The sequence below is a fragment of the Nesoenas mayeri genome (genome assembly GCF_963082525.1).
Source record: "Nesoenas mayeri genome assembly, chromosome: 1".
Lineage (NCBI taxonomy): Eukaryota > Metazoa > Chordata > Aves > Columbiformes > Columbidae > Nesoenas > Nesoenas mayeri.
The window spans coordinates 195,336,220-195,353,995 of NC_137541.1; positions in this window are offsets into that span (position 1 = coordinate 195,336,220).

Genomic DNA, 17,776 nt, shown 5'->3' on the forward strand with positions numbered 1-17,776 from the left:
AGCAGAACAATGACCGGCCGAACAGATGGACCTGCGATGTCTTTGCTTAACCTACTCCTGCGCGGCCGCGGAGCCAATCACGACCCGCAGCGTCCACAATTAGTTGGCCGGGCAGATGCGAGGCAACCTCCCACCCACCCTGCGTCAGGTTCGGAGCTGTCTCAGATAAGCAAGTTGATGTCATTCTCGGGGTCTGCCCCGGGCAGCATGTGTATTAACGAGGGGTGTGCAGCAACAATAGGCCATACAAAAGAGACTAGCAGGCAGCTGCTGTACGAGAGCCAGAGTCATTAGGGAGCAGGCTGCCAACAAGAAACACCTGGCTTGGGCAGACTTCAGCTTCTCCTCATTGTTTCTAATTCATGAAACAAAGAAAGGAATTATTTTTAAGTAGTAAAAGTTGCGAGTTCCTATTAAAATATCTCAGTTGTATGGAATATAATCCCTTCTATTATGGAAACAAAAAGTTCTTTGTAAGGAAAAATATTAAAGAGAAATAAATCTATCAGTAGCTGTTTGTATTTCCCTTTTCCTTTTTGCAAAATTACTCATATTGGTACAAAGTGCAAGGAGGTATGAAACGAGCCCACACTAAACACTGAAATGTATTCAGAAGCTGCTTTCTGAATTTCCTGACACTTTTGTACATCAGTCAATAAATGTAATAAACTTGCATTTGCATACAACTCTAACAGAGATCTTGTGGGTGATTTCAAAGGAAGGTGAAACGGACTAAACTAAAACCATGTGATATTAATATGTGGAATAATGGATATTTTTAAGCAGTGGCATTGAAACACTAGGGCACTTGATAGAGAGGAACTATGAATCACTCTTTTGTTCTGGAGTCACTCATATTTTTTTGCAACAGAACTTCTTTCCCTTTTATTTCACAGATCTGTTCTAGATTCCAAGATCTTCCGTCTCTTTGCAACAATGAAATATTTGAACACAGGTCAGGAGCTAAGCCATTGCCAGCTTTTTATTGTTTTTATTTTTATTGAAGTAAGCCACATGGAAACACAAACTCCAGTCCATCCCTCCTCTCACTGCCCAACAGTTCCAATATCACCAAGCCCTGCAACACTCATACTTAGCAATATAACAATAGAAAGGTTTGATGCTTGATAAAAAAGGTGGAGACGTGGACTTTCAAACAAAAAGTTGCCGTTGCTGTTAACCTCACTGAAGACAGCTCAGCGTAACCAAGGAGGGGATTCTACATTTGCAATTGTTCCTCTGAATGACTACTAGAAAAGTGGATTTACTCAGCTTCAGCATCATTACTGAAAGCAATACTAAGAACCACAGAGGCAGCTGTCCTCCTCTGGTTGGGAGGACAGGCTATCTGCTGGGAAACATCCACTGCGATTTAGAAGAAGGAAAGAATTAGAATAGGTTTGTTAGAAAAGTTGTGAGTAATTTCACAAGCTTTATGTGGATATTATAGTGATTCAATACAGTAAATGAAATCCCATACCACCATGTTATTACATTGATGTATTTATGATGTGCCCAGACACTAAGCTGCAAAGCAGAAACCCCAACTGCAGTTTGTCTGCACTTTCCCTTGAACACTCCCAAGAACAACTACTAACACTGCTATTTTGGAGCTTTTAAGTTGGAGGCAGGAGGAGGCTCCTCACTAATTTCTGCCACTGTGAACACAAAGAGTGAGAGAAAGCTACCCACGAGCACAGTGGGACGCCTGATCTCCAGCACCGGATTAAGCCTCTTTGCAAACAGCGAATAAAAGTAGTGATCTGAAAAAGCTAATCAGTCCCTGCTGTGGTATTTAGACTACCTCAGTTGCTGGTATTGGATAATGTTAAGCATATTAAAACTTCTGTAGGCAAAATATGAAGCCAGTCCAGCTCACCTATGTCCAAGAATTGCCCTGAAACACAAGCAGGGTCACCTGGCTAGTTGTCAGATGAATATCTCCCTGATTAGAGGCAGGCACTGCTCTTGCAACACCAGAAATGCTTCTTTTGGCAGAGGACATGTATGATACCCTTTATGTACATCTGTAACAAACTGAGAACTCCATAGCACAGAACTGGTATGCTTACAAGCACAACCAGGGCAAGTGTATTTATCTGGCCTAAAAATTGGCCTTAAAAATGAGGTTGTAAGACGTTTACTTGCAAAGACCTGTCTCCTCAATGTCAGTAGGAATACTCCCACCCCCAGCAACTCAGCATGCTCCCAAGTATGTGTCTTGAAGGAACCAGGTCTAAACTTTAGTTGCAGATTATTGTTCATGCTAACCCCATCCTGCAGCCCTGTGACCAAAGTCAGAACACACAGAATATCAAAATTTACATTATATTGCTTAATATACAGAAAATATTCTAGCAAGCTGCAGAATTAAGATGACATTTTCTCAGTCAACTTTGTGTACAATGTCAGTTACTTAAACCAGCTGCCTGTTCTGGAAGCATTTTCTCAGTTCTTCCCTAAAAGAAGTTGGTCTGTTCAAGGTTTACAAGGTGCCAGACTGTCCTATTAAATCATGCTTGTGATGACAGAATAGCATTCATACACAATGCTTCCTAACGGGAATGATGAGGTCAACAAAAAAACACAACATAGTAAGAAACACTGTGGCTCTCCTGTCTTATCTGTGAGAGGCTGTAACAGCATCACAAGAAGTTGGGCAGCACAAATAGACAAAGTAATTTCTATTTTTTGTGCTAAAACCTCTAAACCCAGTAATCTGACTAATTAAGCAGTCGCCTATTACCGTATCTAAAATACAAGGAGTAAGTTAAATCAAGTCACCAAACTACAGCAAAAGTAACAGCTCTTGGTATTGAAATATAGGTAAGCTATAAACACCTATTTTTGTGGCTCCTAGAGTCTGGACGTCGTATACATCCTTCGCTCCCTAATACCACTTGATTAAACAGCAGGGCAGCACAAAATCATGAGCTGGCTGTAGGTGACGGGCTCAGGGACTCCATGGCAGATTTCCAAAGGGCACCCAGCAAAGCGATGGGATGCTGCAGACAGGGACCAGGGTGAACCTTCTGGCTGGGTGAAGGGTGGGAAGGAGAGGGTCCCCTCCCAGCCGCTGCCCAGTTTGGTATGAGAAGCACGCATGGGAGGAGCAGAGAGACGGACGGAGGGAGAGCTGGAGCAGCTGGGAAATTCAGACAGCATAGGCTGAAGATATTAGGGATGTGCTACTATAAAAAACAACAACAAACCAAAAAACACTTAAAAAGCTGCTAGTTCTTGCCAACTCCTGTTGTTTCAAACACATTGAAAACAAAGCCTTATTTAAAAAGAAATTATTTCATGCAAGCATACAAAGTGGTCATTCTGTAACTAAAGTGGTATTATTGCAGCAATTAGAAAGACAACTTGCCCCATTAATGTATTTCATTATCTTTGATTGCAGAACTTTATGCTAAGCCTCCAGTAATAAATGATACTTTTGCAAGAATACACTGCACAAGTTAATCAATCACATACCATTGCATTTATGAATTAGAAATAAAACCTGTATGTTACAGACAAAACCCATTACTGTGCCATTGAAAAATATCCTACATATACTGTTGGACTTGGGAGCTGCAAGGAAGGTGCTTATCTTTAAATTATGATGTGGTAATAAAACAGAAATTCTTCTTTTCCAGTTAGTATGTTAAGAGATGCAAAGTATCTTAAGTATAACACTTTGAAAGAAGTTTACTTAGTTTTGAGGAATGGTAAGTGGTGCTATAGACTGTGTTTACACACAGCCATAAAAACAAAAAAACCACCACAACTCTACAGGCATGCAGAGGAGTGAACTATATCACCAGTAAAAAGTGCCCAGAGTTCAGAAAAACAACTGAAATTATGATAAAGATGAGTAATGCTCTGCCTAGAGAACACCTAGACTTAAAAAAAAAAAATATATATATATATAGGGTCAGTCGCATTTTTAAATGCAGTATAGTTTCTCTGTAGAAAAATATGCACTTTCAAAAACATTAAAACAAAGCAGCAAAGAGTTGTTTCACTTTTGGAAAGAAGACTCAGCTGTCTATTGTTATCCTTAAAGTTTAAAAAAGCAGGGATGCATTCTCCAGTAGGCCATCATCTCAAAAGAGAGTTAGAAGGTCTCTAGTTTCTACTATAATCCAGTTAGATCATGAATACTGACTGTATGCAAGCCTTGAGGAAACTGTTGTTACATTGATCATAACATCCTCTGTTTTGAAGAGGAAAAACCTAAGTTTTACCATGACATAGCAATTACTTTTTTGCTGATCAGGAGTATAAACAGCTCCGGCCTTTGCGTGCCTGTGGGTAGACAAAGACCACAGCCACGAGCTGTTTGTCATGAGATGACGTGGTGCTCACCTGAGGAGCCCGACGGGCTCCAGTCAAACCAGCCACCAGGCAGGCAGCGCAAAGCAGTGCCTGCGACAGCAAAGACTCCACATCACCCGTCAGCACCGCAGTGAGAAGTTACTCTTCAGATGAAACCCATTTTCTGAAGCAAAGACTAATTTTGAAAGTAAGTAGTATCAGGGAAATGTCTTCCTTTACTAGAGACATAAATAATTCGATCATTTCTATGGTTTGGCTGGTTAAGGTTCAATTTTTCCACTATGCCTGTGTCTGTAGGGGTAGATCCTTTCACTCCCTGCTATGATACAGCCACATGGAAGAACTATTCCCATCTTTCTTTAGTACTGTGGCCTCAGGTACCATTTCCTGTCTGTAACAAACAAACAAACAAAAAAAAAAACAAACAAAAAAAAACAAACAAACTTAAAAATGCAAATATAAGGGAAAAATACAACAGCTGCCATTAGCACTGAGAGGTAGGCCTAATAGTCTTTTTAGCTTTCTTTAAAACTGCACTTTAATCAAATATCTTATATTTGTTTCTGCCCTTTCAGGGGATGAAGGCATCTAAAACATCTTAAGGTATTAAGAAAATGTCCTAGATTAAAAATAATAATTAAAAAAAAATCTTCTGCCACTGTTTTTCAAATTTCAGTGTACAGGCAGCAAAGAGTCTATCCTATTTTTACACAGTTTGCCAAAGGAACCCAAGAAAATCCAAGTGGCAGTTCAGCTACTTAGATTCTAGAGCTTCAAACTCTACCAGAAGGTTTTCAGGAGTCTGCAAGCCAGAAAATGCTGCAAACCCCTGCCGTACACTGAGATGGCTGTCAAGAAACTGCTCCCACCAACGCCAGGGCGGCGTGGAACACACTGCCCATTTCTGCAACAAATTGGGGAACAGTGCTGATTTAAAGATTATCACTGGAGGGCACTCTGTTGAATTTCTTTCTTGATTTTATTATTTATGAATTAAAGCTGAGACACTGAGATACAAAGCACACTAAAAAAAAAAAACCAACAAAAAGCGTTTCCAGCGATACATGTTAGATTTGATCTCTTCCCACTTCCAGAATGAGTCACGCTGTCTGGATGCTTTCTGAGCACGAAAATTTGAACTGTCTAATTAACTTTCCCTGTGACAATATTGGGCGGCCAGACAATGCCTACAACTGTACAAAGTGTAAGCTGTCATGCTTAGCAAAGTACTTTTGTTCAAATTTGTTCTGTCAGAAGAAAATCCTCTAACAAAACTAACATGGTTATGTGGGAAAAAAAAAAAGTATTCTCTTCATTTAAATACAAATTTAAGAGACTTAGCTAGTCAACCTAACATTGTTCATCTGTGCCACAGACTATTATTAAGAGTCTGAAAGGCTTGTCAGAGGAAAATAGGCCTCTCAAACTGTCTAGTGACATGGCCAGGTTGTGTTTCAGGTCATGCTGCTGGCAACAGAGCTCCATAATCTCCGGGGTTCCTGGACAGACTTCAAGGTGTTGGTTGGACTCTGCGTCGCCCTAAATGGCTTCACAGGGTTATGCTTATTTGAGAGACAATTCCTGCGCCTGTACCACACGACTGCAGTTGTCATTTTGGACTGGAGCCTTCTGCGAGAGAGCTGCCAGCAGCGGATTTTCTGCAAGACTTTCAGCCTTGCCATTTACTCTCTACCAGAATGAAAGAGCCAGAGAATACGTTAAGGTTCAATTTTTTAGCAGGATTGAGTAAGTTAAGAATCAGAGAAGACAGAGACGGTCACACAGTTTGTCAAGACATACTTAGTATATAATTATTTCTCACTTTCTGGGAAAGCTTATAATAGACCTGACAAGTAGCAACAATAGCCAGATCTTACAGAAAGTGGGTTACTGTAGCTGTAAATCCAAGTTCAAAAATAAATAGAAAGAAAATAGCTGCACAGAAGTCTGGCTACCTGTCAATTAGGTATGGTGTTTCTTCAGATTTACTGGATCCCAGAACTCAGAAGAAACTACCAGGAAGACCCCACACTGAACTACATACACCAGGCTTTGAAATCCTAGTAATTTATACACTAATAAAACAGTTTGCCCACTTCTGTTTAAGAACATAATATATCGAAAGGAGACAAACCATCTGTTAGTGATTTCACATAATTTTTGTAGGTCTTCAGAGTCTCACAGTAATTTCATTCTGAGCCCAGAAGTTTGCAACTTTAAAAGTAGAAATTAATACTGCAGACCAAATTTCCTTATGTTTAGCCTCCACTTTATGAATCTTTTCTCTTACCTTCCCCCCCCCCTTTTTTTTTTTTAAATTTGGAAAGCCAAGTAGATTTTAGACTTGTGAAGACCTGCACAGATACCTTCATTAAGTTTAATATTTGAGCCCTTTTTGGCCCCCAGAGCTCACATTTTGTTTTTCGGAGTCCCACCTTGTCCTGAAGTTAGATCTAACAATGACAGATGCAAATGGGAAGACTTCATTCAGAACTGGTGATGCTACTAACGTTTAGAATTAAATAATCTAGTTTGGAAGGGATCTCCAGAGGTCAGCTAGTCCAACAAACTCCCACTCAACTTTAGTAGGATGCTCAGTGCCTTTTCCAGGTCAACTTCTGAGCATTCCAAGGCTGGAAATCCCACAAACTTTCAAGGCACCTGTCCCACTGTTGAAGTATCCTCATGGTGCCATTTTCATTCATTTCCAGCCAAAATTTCTTCACTGTAACTTGCGACTACTGTCTTTTGTCCTTTTGCTGCAATACTTCTGTCTTCTCTATAGCCTCACATTATGCAGCTGAAGAGAGCAATAAGATCCCCCTTAGTCTTCTCTTAGTAAGGCTGAACCAATTCAGCTCTCCCAGTCTCTCCTTGTACGTGATGTCCTTCAGTCCCCCAATCACCCTGGTAGCTGTCGACTGGACTTGCTCCAGTAAAGTCAGTGCCTTCTGTGCTTGGAGACCAAAACAGGGCATAGTGCTCCAAATGCAATCTCATCAGTGCCAAAAAAGAGGCAAATGATCACTCTGCTTGATCTGCTGGCTATGCTCTTGCTAATACGGCCTATTTCGTCTCATTACCTATTTCTGCAACCTCATCTTGCACTTACCAAGGGATGAAGCTTCACTTTCCACAAAATCATTCCATCTCAGTGGATGAAATAAACTCTACTTACAATGCCCGCTGGAGGCATCTGTTTTCAGTCCGCCTGCTCCAAGTGTTTTCTCTCCAGAGCTCCCCCAGGCATACCAACAAATACATCCACGCTGCAGCTGAACAATTCAAACTGCTCATGGAACTATGTGAAGCACAGCAAGAAAGATCAGTATTAAGGTGATGATGCTTGTTTTCACACTAAATGAGTTTGTTATCTGAGGTCCCTCTTGTGACAACTGTACACACAAAAAGGTAACTGATTTGTGACAACTGTACACATAAAGAGGTAACTGATTTGTAACAGCCTGAAATTATGTCCCACGGGAACTACAGATTGCTACCACAGCCTCACAAAACTTTTGAGCTGCCAGTTCTATAAAACAACTCAGATGAAAGACCATCACCAAATACTGAATAAAACCTTTTGGAGAGACAAGGCATGTAACCAACACAGTTAAACTTAGCAAAGTGAAAGATCAATTATTCTGAGTCTTGAAAAAGACTGGCTGTGTAATTCCACAATGCAGATGCTAAATGTCTCTGAAGATCCGTAGTTTAATCTCACATAATTCATCAGCCAAGGGTGGTTTACCAAGTTCCACTTATAACACAAGAGATGATCATTCAGAGAATGTGGAGAGCTCACAAGAAACTAAGTCGAAACTTTGGATGAGTCTATGTAATAAGGTCAAACTCCAGCTAGTGGGTACCACCTAAATATATTTATGAGCCACACAGTCTTTTGCTGGAACCAGATGAAAGTCACATCAATGTATGCATGATACCAGATGTTATCTTCTTCCACACAATAGCTAAAATAAAAAGCTATTAACAGACAAGCAAAGAGGTGGCTGAGGAAACAACAGCTGAAGCAGAAAACTCTGATTTTAATCTTTCAGCTGTAAGCACAGGCTGTAGCTCAGCAACAACTTCAAGAAACCCAGACTGTAATCCCAACAGTGACAGTTCCAGAAACACTAATGAGTCGAACTCACAGCTCAGCAAGAGCGGCAAAAGCCCAGTTGGCAGCCCAGCAAGAATAGCAGCAGCAATCCCAGAAGCAGCTGCTACAGAGGCTTGTGAACCCAGGTGCACAGCCCTGGGCACTTGTACAACACAGCCCTTCCCCAGCCAGAACAAACCATTTCTAGAGGTGTATCTGGCATTACAAATAGTATGTATTGGAATTACTGCTGAAGGAGAAATCGTCTGAGGTTTTCAAATCAGTTTAATGTTTAAGGTGGAAAGGCCTTAGCAGATGTTGCTGCAAAATACAAGGCTCTCAGACCTTCCACTTAGGTAACATGGAGATCTCCATGAAAGGGTTGATGGTACTTTTTACATGAGAAATGTCTCTCAGCAAAGATGAGGCCATGCATTGATGCTGGAAATATCAGATAACTCAGTGATTCAAACATTAGCTTTACAGATGACAAAGGACTGAAAAGATCTGTCAAGAGTCAGGGCACCAACTATAATAGAATGGTGAAAAAGCACAGAGCCGAGGATTTATAGTTACCAGCTACTTATGTTAACAGTTTGCAGAACAAAAGGAGACTAGGAAAGTAACTTCTGTTAAAGGAAATAATACAATCTGTCCCTCTTCCGGCTAATCACTGCCAAACCACCAAGTTTCATTAGTCTTAAGATAAAAGGTTGAAGTGACAGCACAATAGAAATTTTCAGCTCATCGGAAAACTTCAAAGTTTGATGGGACTGATTCACTGATTTCGCAACTTAACACATTACTTTTTACAGCTCATAGGGGAGGATGGTTCATAGAAATGGTCATTCAGGAATTATCAGGACAGTTTTTGTAAATTAGTAAAGGACTCACAGATTTAAGACACTTCCCAGCCTCCGAGCTTTACCTACTTGCAGAAAGCAGACTGCTTTTCAGGTATTTGCAATAACCTTCATCACATTTTCTGCTGAACACCTCCAGGTTCACTGACTTCCCCATCTCTGGCACTCCCCTTCAGATTTCAACCACCTCCCAAGACATTCCTTCCATACCAAAAGAAATTACTGTATTTCTTCCATTGGGAGGATTATTAACCTCCATTAAACTCTCCTTCACTCCCAAATACTGAACGTCTTGGTTAGTCTCCTTCTCCTCTCTCTCTACTCTTTGCTCAAAATGTCAGCTTCCTATTAAGTAAAATCCCCTCATCCTGGACATAGCTTTAGTTTCCTCACTATCCACTCTCAAGAAAGCTATAATTGTAACAAAGAATATATTTTAAATACTTCGTATAATCTTGCGAAAGTTTTATGTAAAGGATCTATTTATCCTGAAAGAACTCAGAACCAAAACACTTTGGTCTAAAATAGAGATACTGGGAGCTGTAAATGTGAGCACATAGGTGCTTTCTACATTTAAAGGACAGCAGACCCTAGGGTGGTCTAGCATTCTCTTCTGTATCTATCTACCATACACACGCACACACACACACATGGACATATACATACATAAACAGACATCTCCCCTCCCAGGGACGAGGAACACACACATCCAATTTTGAAGTGTTATCCTGGTATCATAAATTAAGCAAATGCAACCTTAAAATGCCCAGGCAGTCAGGATAGTGTGGTGTGTGCTGGGAGGCGAGCCTGGAAGAATGACAAATCTTGCAGTTGCAGAGGGTGAGCTTCATTACTCCTCAGGGCAAACTGAAAAGGTCTTGTCTGGACCTTTCCAGTCGGGATAGCATAAGTACAAGTTTGAAAATTAAAGTACTGTTTCAAAACATACTCCCTCTGAAGCTATGATTCAAGAATGAATGGAGCTTTAGTTTACCAAAAAGCTAAAATAACTCCATAACTGGGGAATATAATATCCTTGGAGAATGGGAAAGTCAGTGTCAAGCCCAGCATTTCACACTAAGCAAAATACAATTTGAATTTTTGGGAGTGCAAGCTCAGCCTTTTACCCAAGAAATGTGATCTCCCCTGAAATAATCAACCCTGATGGGTGAAAGAGAACTGCCTAGTTCAACTACGCAGAAAGCCCCAAGGTTATGAAAACCTTCCTCAGTTTCTGCTCATCACGAAACAACACAGTAAGGAACATACTTCTTGACAGAGCCTCAAACTGTCACACAAAAACATTTAAAGATGCAGAGCTTTAAAGTGAAAAATATCCATAGATTGTTTTTCTCCTCTAACTCTGGAAAGCTGCCTATTCCACATGACATGCAGAGGAAAAATATGGTGAGAGAGAGAAAAATAAACAATTAGAAAAAAAAGAAGAAAGGGAGAGGGGAGAGAGGGACAAGGGGAGAGAAATGCCTCACAACTCTACCAAGAAGGCAATTATAAGCAGATTACAATTGATTTTCTATCTATGTGCTAACTGGAAATGACTACAGCTTGAGATCAGGAGGTAAGAAAAATGACTCTGCTTCCTGTCACACCATCTCACCTCTGTTTTTGTCATATTCTACCTTTAACATACAATTTAGTAACTAAACTGAAGTGTCACTTCTCTCAAGCATAAAAACAAGGGTTTGTTCAATTAATGGGTTTCTTCCTTCAAATATATAGTAGAAGTAGTACATTTTTTGTAAATATCTAACAATTTTTAAGACAGGAGGCATTTTAAACACAACTATACATAATAGCAGATATAAAGCATTACTATACAATAACTGCGTGAGGACAAAAGCATTTCAGTCTCTTCACAGAAACAACTTACTGCAGTCTTTGTACAACAGCTGTTTCTTATGATACCTCAGATATAGTTTCCAGTACCAAAAGACACAAAAACGAAGTGTAACCATCTTAATCACTAATCAGGCCACTGGCTAGCTGCCATGGCAACAAACACTACAGAAACCAGCAAACAACCAAATCTCTCTTGAGTAACTTTAAAAAGCCCATCATCCATATTAGTTACATGTTACATGTGGGAGACAGAAAAAGAAGTGGAATAATATTTATAGAACAGGAAAAAGAGGAGTTACACGTCACACATTTTCTAACCTTCCTCTTAGCTACTACAACCCCCCAGCCCCTTTCTTACTACTGTCACTTTCTTTCAAGTACTTCAGTTTTAATAATTTAAAATACAGACTACGAAGAGATCCCTGACTGGAAGCTTAGGCTAGCAAAATTCAGAGTAGGATCTTACTTAAAAAATAAAAGTGCAACCAGTGAAAACCTACACAGACTTTAAGTGTTCAACAGCAGATTTCTTTTTAAGTACTGGTTCAAGCCCGATGTTACAGATCTGATGCAGAAAATACCAAACAAGATTTAATGACTTCTGTCAAACTAAACCACACACCTCCTTCCTACTGAACATGGAATTGCATAGCCATAGCCAAATACAACAAACACTGACCCGAGCCAAGCAAGTTCCTCTTTTCACTACACACTGACTTTAAATTGTCTGTTTCCAGCTCACTTAAAGAGTATTTTCAACTGCATGTAGGATGTATACGACCTCACAGAAGAAAACCTCATACAGTTTTTGACTTACCTACGTAAAATTGAACAGTAAATAGTTTCATCAACTATCAAACTGAATCCCCAGTCTTTTCAAGTTTCATTGAGTCCAAGCCTAGCTTTTCTTCAAAAGAATAAAACAGCTCTGGAATACCAATAATGTTTGTAAAGGCTGGCACAACCCAGAGAAGCAGCAGTGAAATCACTCCAGTGGACTGTTGCTCAGCTCAGCAGTCAGCCTGAACTGCACAATCTACACAGATGAGTCAAGCCTGGATAATCCCTTCATGCTCTGTCAGGTTGAGTGTATGGGGTTTGTTTTTAAATTGCATACCTTCAATAAACTCTACTTCTCTTTGCATTTACATTGTGAGATGACATTTTTTAAAGAATGTTTTGATTTGCAGATGCCTAAAAACATTACCAGTGGAGCTCTATCAGGACCTCATAAATAATAACTGCCTTTTTAAAAGGATCACAAATAGTAATGGTGATTATGAGACCACTGACTGCTGCCCTATGGAAGTTTAGCGTAGTAATAAAGGTGTAACAACCATGTTGGACTAAAAGAATAAATATGGCAAGGTTTGTGGAGAGATTAAATATTTTGAATTGGTTCAACTACCTTCTTTAGGGGAACAAAAAGTTCTTGAATTCTGAAGACTAATTGGTCCAATTCATAAAAAAGAAGGTAGGAAGAATATACAAAGCCCTTTCCCTATTTCTCTAAAATTGTTGTTTTGTGTTTTATACTGACATAACAAATTCTCTTTAAAACTATATGCTCAGATTTTGATTCATTCACTACAGCACACTTTGTTGAGGTGTAACCTAAGCCTGGAGCATCACCAGATAGAAAATTTAGCTAATTAAAGATTTATCTAATACAGTACTGGCAGAAGTGTTTTTGTGAACTCAGTCGTTTGTTATGTGGGCACAGTCTAAGTGGTCAGGAGATGTGGAAGATGAATTACCCCACCACTTTGAAAACCCAGACATACTTGAATGGTTTATTTTCTTTTCAGATCAAAAGACTGTGCTACTGCTATCTTAAGTATGCTGTTAATTCCGTAATCCTAAAAGCCACAATTATGAATGATGTCTCTGCTCTGCAAACACAGACGGAGAGGACAAGACACAGTAAACAAGACATTTCAATACATCTGCTGTTAAAGAAGCGTGGTCTGCTGTTCAGTGGGACGGGTTTCCTTAAGCCAACTTTCAGCAACACCATCGCATGAGGGTTATTTGGCCCTGACAAAGTTGGCAAAGCAGGGTCAGGCACAGAAGTGCCAGACACAACCAGGACGGGCTGCAGAAGGTGCTGTACAAACACAGCACAGCGGTTTCCTCCCCGGGGGCATCATAAAATAACGTCACCACTCCACAAATACAACCGTACATGCCCGGCATTACTCAGACATGCCTGCAGAATTAGGTCCAAAACACACAGGTGAATGAAAATTATTTCTTAAGAGAAATTGCAACTTAAAAGCCACCGCTGGATCTGAGAATGGTTCCGCCAAAGCTTTTAGAGGTTTTTGCCTATTACGGTTTGGTTAAATAGAGCAAGACAATTTATAGGGCCAGTTCTCTCACCCAAAGTGCAGAGAATAAACCTCCACTGTTCTCACTGAATTATTAAAAACTCCCTCCAAAACCCAAAAGTTAGAAGCAGGGGAAGGGCAGGGTGGGCAGAGTACCTGAAATAACTTTTAAATTCCTTCTCAGACTCCGGTACCGGTGGGTATGCGTGTCCCCCGGGACCGCCGTCGCTCCCACAGCCACGGCGGGGCCAGCACCGGGGGCAGCGCAGCGGTCGGCCCGGCGCTGCGGTGACACACGGCCGCTCCCGCCCGGGTCGGCAGCGACGAGGTCGAGGAAAACTTTCCGCAGGGACGGGGCCCACCGAGGGGCCGGCCGCGGGGCCTGCCGGGGCACGGGGCGGCCGGCGCCGGCCTGCCGGCCCCCCGGGGTGGCGGGACGGAGGGGCCGGGCTGTCTCCTACCTCCCCGGGAAGCACCGAGCAGCGGCGGCGGCTCCTCCGCGCCGCGGCCTCCGCCGCCCCAGCGACCTCCGCCGGGCGACTTCGGGGAGGCGCCGGGGGCAGGGCCGGCGCCGCGGCCCCGTGTTGACAAACGCGCCGGCTCAGCCCCGGCAATGGGCGGCGCCGGGGCGGGAGCGCGGAGCGGGGCAGCCGCCGCTGGCCACGGCACGGCCCCCGCCGCCATCGCCGCGGGCCGCCGCGCACCCCGCCTCGCCTCGCCCCGCCCGGAGCCCCCGGAACCCCCGCGCCGCCCCCAGCCACCCACCTGCAGCCTGCCGGCAGCCGCATGCCGTGAGGAGGGGCGGCCCGCCCCACCGCTGCGGGCGGGAGGAGCGGCGGCAAGGTAGCCCTCCCTCCGCCCGCCGCCGCGCCGCCGCCCGCCTCATGCCCGCGGCGCTGCGGGGCGCTCCGCGGGGCCCTGCCGCCAGCCCGCCGGGCCCCCGTCGCCGCCGGCCCCCCCGCCTCCCGCCGCGCCGCTGTGAGGCCGGGCCGGGGCGGGCAGAGCCGGGGCGGGCGGGCGGCACCTGCTGCCGGAGCGCGACGAAGGCTGACAGGGGACCAGCGCCGGGGGCAGCGCAGCAGGGTCGGCCCGGCGCGCCCCGGAGCGCGGCCCCGCGCCGTGAGGGCCCGGTCCGGCCCGGCCCTCGCGGCGGCCTGCGGTGATGGGCGGCGGAGGGACACGGGCCACCCGCCGTGTAGTGATTCCCGCCCGCGAGTGAAGGCCGCCGTAGTGCCACCCCCCCGAAACACCGAGACCTTACCGGCTGGGCTAGAGGGCGGGCACCGCGCTGGAGCGGCCCGGCCTGGGCGAAGGGTCCCCCCTGCCTGGCACGGGTCCTGCTGCCATCTGGGAGAATCTCCCGTGCCTATGGACAGTCACTGTTCAAATCTCCCCAAGCCTCGATGTCCCTGTAGATGGAGAAAGGGAGGTCGTCGGAAAGCATTTTGCCGAGGATCACAAACTCAGTCTGTGGCGGAGTAGGTAGAAACCTTAATTTCCGTCCCGTGTTCTAATTATGAGACGTTTCCTCCCACCCCGCCGTTACTTCTGTGCAGATGAAGTAATGGAGCTCTTCACCATCCCACCCTGCCTTCTGTGCCGCTGCCGGGGCGGCTGAGCGCCAGGAGGCTGGTTGGAAGAGATGAATGAAACTCTGGTGTTGTGATTACGGCTCGTGGGCTGAGTGAGCGTATCGTATACAAGATATGGCATACAGCTATTGCTACTCGCAGACTGGAAGATTGTATATATAATTGTTACTCACCCCTGTTCTACTACTGAAGTTTATAAAAGACTCTTCCAGTACCAAGCAGAAAATGGGCTAAATTTCTTAAGTTTTGCACCTGATCTACAAAATCCAACACGCAAATACAAGACTGAAGGCCCACTCTGCAGGGTTTACTTTTCCAATAAGAAGTGATAGATTTTCTTGGGCAGAAGATTGTAGAGGAACAGGGCTATGTTGTTTTCCTGTATATGTTTCAATAAACCTTCCCTCTTAGAGCTGACATAGTCTGTAAGTGCAACAGCATGATTTTGTTTGTTCAACTCATCCAGTACGAGGTCTGTTGAATTCCCTGGTGTATCTCACCCACATCTTAGACATGAGTTTGCAGGGCTCAGCTCATCGTGCAAGAGGCTGGCTCTTTCCTCTGGTTAGTTACTTAGATGTGCAAAAGGAGTTTGAGACTAGTTTCCTCAGTCCCAGACATGGTGATGCTGTTTCAGAATGTTAGAGTGGTGTCCAAATGTGACTATGAATATTAATTCAATAGAGAAAATCGGTGAAAACAAGACTAAAGAGTTAGACACTGGAACTGCTACTTTGCTGCTTATTATAGAAGCCTTTGCCAGTGACTGAGGAGCATATGAGTCAGTTAAAAGTACTGCAGTGCTGGAGAAAATGATTCTCAATTATCAGAATAAGAGAGAACAGAATAATGTGGAGTGGAATTGGTTTTGAAACTGCTTAAAGTCACAAGGGAGTTTCACATTAACTTTTTTTCTTTAGTATAGTTTTTCTTTCTCTGAGTAGGATGGTCAGGGCTGGGGTTTCATTCATCTCCAGCACTTCCCACATCTCCTTCCCATTCTACGTCCACAGTCTTGCCCACACCACTGTTCTTCAGGTTTTGCCGAAACTCAGGATATCCGTAGCTTCTCTGGGACTTTCACACATTGCAAAACACTTTCCTGGTCAGCAAACGGAGGAAAAAGTTGTTAATGAATGGAAATTCACTCATGGGATTAATCAGCACTTAAAAGCAAGAAAAGGGAAAAGAGGACCGGCTGCCTCATCCTGAAACCAAAAACCTCTTTTGTTTCTAGAACCTGTATTTGAATAACTACAATGTAGCAATGCAGAATAACAGAAGTTTATAAACAATACTTTTTTCTATAGAACTGGCCTCCTCTATGTGTTAGTTCTGATTTTCTTCCTCTCATCTTTATAAATCTCTGTCAAGTCAGAGTTGCTGTAGCACGTTACCTCTTCTTTTTTTTTTTTTTTAAATTAAAGAACCGCACCTTCATATTTTCAACATTTCTTTACTGTCTCAATTACGCTGTGCATTTAACCTGCCCTTTCTCCTCTCCCCATAGAAGCTACAGCTGTTTACCATGACTTGGATATTTTCTGCCTGTGGCACAGAGAATGCCTCTTCTGTTCCCACAGTTTTCCAACGAGCTGACCAGTGTGTTTAGCTGAGCCTGCTCCTCACTCTCTTGGCTGGGAAACCTGCGTTTTGTGCCTCCATTCACAGCAGCCCACTTCTCAGGTAACCCCTGCCCCAAACTCTCTACATCAGGGTTGTTCTTGAGATTATCAGATGTGCTAGAGCAGATAACTGATTCTGGCAGGATGTCATCACTATTAGTGTCTGTTGTGTTTGTCTACTTAAATAACTGCTGCTTTACTTGAGGATCCTAAACAGTAAGTTTACTTCCTGCTGGCTTTCTGCTTCAGCCTTGAGTACCTTCTGAAGGTAGACCTTTCCTTTCTTCACTTAACCACAGTTATGATCTTATCCCAAACTGGCATCCTTGAAATGTCCAGGTGATTTGACAGCTCTTTCTTTAGCCTCTGCCTGGCATTACTTTCCCTTTTCAGGTCACCATATTTTGTCCAGTAACTTTTTAATCTCAGAATCTCATGATGCTTCTGCCGTTATTTACGTAGAAAAGCCTACGTACTTTATATGACAAATCTGCTATGACAATGTACATTTTGTTAATATAATGTTACCACAGCAACTGAGTCATGCAAAAATGTACTGTTACATTGTTTGGTACTGTACCTTGGTATTCTGATAAAAAGCTGGGGCAACATCATCTGAATAGAGCTGCTATGGATCTGGGGCTTACAGAGTAGGCATCAACAGCTGTTGTCAAAATGGGTCTACCAGGTAGGATCCTCTAGGACACTACTACACTAGCTACTCCTACATTTATACAGTCCTAAAATGATATTCAGCCCTTTGAAGGCATCTGCAAGGCTGATGTGGTCCTCGGTGAAAATGAGTTTGACACTCCTACTCTAGAACCTAAATACAGCTCTGTTCAGTTGTGGGAAGAATTGCAGGCACATTGAAGGAGGGGATTAGGATGTTGACAAATACAAAACTGATCTAGAACACATAAGGCACAGCTTGGTGGGGATAACAGCAAGCTGCTAAGCCTAGGCAGGTATAAAAAATTGCACAAATTCATGAAAATGAACAACTGGTGGAAAAGAAATCTTCCAGAAAGGAACCTGGAGTCTACTGTAAGTCACAAGCTGAATATGAATCAGCAAA